The 2,482-nt window shown below is 38.9% G+C and overlaps 1 non-coding gene across 1 annotated transcript; it reads left to right on the forward strand.

Annotated features, from left to right (window-relative positions):
* Window positions 1–107, forward strand: LOC117277631 (small nucleolar RNA R71). Its single transcript, XR_004507945.1, has one exon. It is a non-coding gene; the product is annotated as a small nucleolar RNA R71 (small nucleolar RNA).
* The last annotated feature ends 2,375 nt before the right edge of the window (window positions 108–2,482 follow it).

Here is a 2,482-nt window from a genome sequence, read left to right on the forward strand (position 1 = left end):
ATTCTATGATGTGGACACTTAACCAGCATACCCTTGAACCTCTTACACGTTTCTTGTAGTGTTTCTGTTGGTCTCTGCTTGAAGCTCAATATCTCATCAATTTGTTTGGCAGTCTTATTGGGTGGGTAGAACTTGTTCAATAATTGCTTGACTAATTCCTCCCAAGTAGTAATGGAGTTTATGGGGAGTGAATTAAGTCAAGTCTGAGCCTCTCCCGTCACCGAGAATGGAAACAATAACAACTTTATTGCTTCTGGTGTCACATTAGTTTGCCTTTGCGTGACACATATCGACAGGAAATTTTTCAGATGCTGCTGAGGATCTTCAATGTAAGACCCTGAGAACAGTCCCTTGTTCTACAACAAATGTAGTAAGTTGTTTGTGATTTAAAATGATTCCGCTTGTATCTTAGGGACTGCAATTACGGTTGCCAGATTTTCGGTGGTGGGTTGTGCCCAATCATACAATGTTGGTTCTGGCACAAGAGGCACCACACCCTGATTGTTCGGGTCATTCGCATTGTTTCTGTTGTTTGGATTTTCTATTACGTCATCCATGTCTAGTTCGATTCATTCTGTTGAGTTTTGTTGATGTTTGCCCTTCTTGCTTGCACGATTCAATGCCTTGAAAACTTTTTCAGGATCTGATAATGCTTCAAACAATTCACCAATTCTTGAGGAGTTTCTAGGCATGCACCTGTAACACCCAAGATTACAAACGTTAGAATTTCAATGTGTTTAGTTTAAATGAAGAAAATTGACTACACTAAGAATTCTAGCACTTCTTTAGCTGCGATTAATAACACCGTCATTCCCCGGCAACGGCGCCAACATTTGATCACACCCAACTATGCCTTATAAAAAGGACTAAGCGGTCGTTGCAAATATATTCCGGTTAACAAGTCCGGAGTCGAATCCCACAGGGAATTAACCTATTAAGCACAACTACTAGACTCGCATAAATTCATGCAATCAATATTCAAAAATATTTAAATAACAAATTGGATGTTTACTAACTAAATATCACGTAATGAAAATACAGTAATTAATAACTAACTACGAACAGGCTGTAGACAAGAATTGGAATGATTTAAGGTTCTAATTTTTCTATTGTCAGAATCCTTTCCGCTACGTTTCCTATAAATTTGCCTAAGTTTTCTCTACCGATCATGAGCTCTCTGAGTGTCGTAATTCTCTCCTGAGTAACTACCACAATTTACTAGATATATTCTTCCGAATTACGCTAGCTAGCACTAAGTTACGGCTCACTCGGATCGCACCAAGGTTTCGTTATTCCTAATCTCACCTTAAACCCTCCGTATTGATTCCTCATATACGTTAGGAGTGATGTTGTTCAACAACTACCTAAATATACACTCTCTTCCGAGTAATACATACTAACTAGGCACAGTCGATTGAGAGCTTTTCAACCAACCACAATAATAACGTAGTTGAACAAATAGAGAAAATACTACGGCAAATCTATATTAACGTAACAAGAAAATCATCCTCCAATAGGTTCTATCAAAACCCTAGATTAGGAGTTTAGCTACTCATACTCATAGTAACAATATCCCAAGTATTTTGCGTAAATAAATTACAAAGTAAAGATGAAGGAATGTAGAAATCGATGATTTTATCTCCCAACTGGTGTTCCACGAGCTATTCTTGCCTCCGGTCGCAAAAACTCCCCAAAAGTGGTGTTTTATGTCTATTTATGTGTAGAAAAAACCTAAACGATATAAGCCAAGTACTAGTCAAAACAGGAGACGAAATAAGCCTTCAAAATCCGGATCAGGCTCGCCTCCGACCGTGCCTCGCGAGGCACAACGCGAGATGCACCTCACCCCAGACCATGCGACGCCTACTCCCACGCGAGCTCGACCTCGCCTTATCCCTCGTGTTGCCTGCTCCCACGCAAGCTCAAAGGCTTGCCTTGCCAGCTTCCACGCGAGCTCAGATGCTTGCCTCGCTAGCTTCTTCATCTTTTCACTACTCAATTCATTCTTTCTTCTTTCCACTATTTTCGAGCACACTTATTACTTCAAATATTCTTTTTGCTCTAATTTCATCTCCATTGTACCTACACATAAAATAAACTCCATTACGCGCAAATAAAGTGTAATTTAACATTAAAGCACATAAAATATAAGGTAAATAATATACTAAAATATGAAATTATAGTCACACATCAGTAGTCCAATTCTGTCTTTATTTGTTCACTTTTGACAAGACCAATCCCCCGGTTTAGAAGTAGGCTTACACCTAATGCACAACAAACCGTCACCGCAATCAACGTCTGATCCGCATGGTCTATTGCACGTTGTTTTTTACCAACTTGAACAAGTTTCAGCTCAATCACTCCAACATCCATAGCTATAATGTCTCGCATTGCCATTACTTGCACTTTTGGTGAGCCAACTGCATATATAGCCAGTACTATTAATCATAAGAATAATTTAAAAAAAGAAATTCAAAAAAGA

This window comes from Nicotiana tomentosiformis, chromosome 1, assembly GCF_000390325.3.
Source record: "Nicotiana tomentosiformis chromosome 1, ASM39032v3, whole genome shotgun sequence".
Classification (NCBI taxonomy): Eukaryota; Viridiplantae; Streptophyta; class Magnoliopsida; order Solanales; family Solanaceae; genus Nicotiana; species Nicotiana tomentosiformis.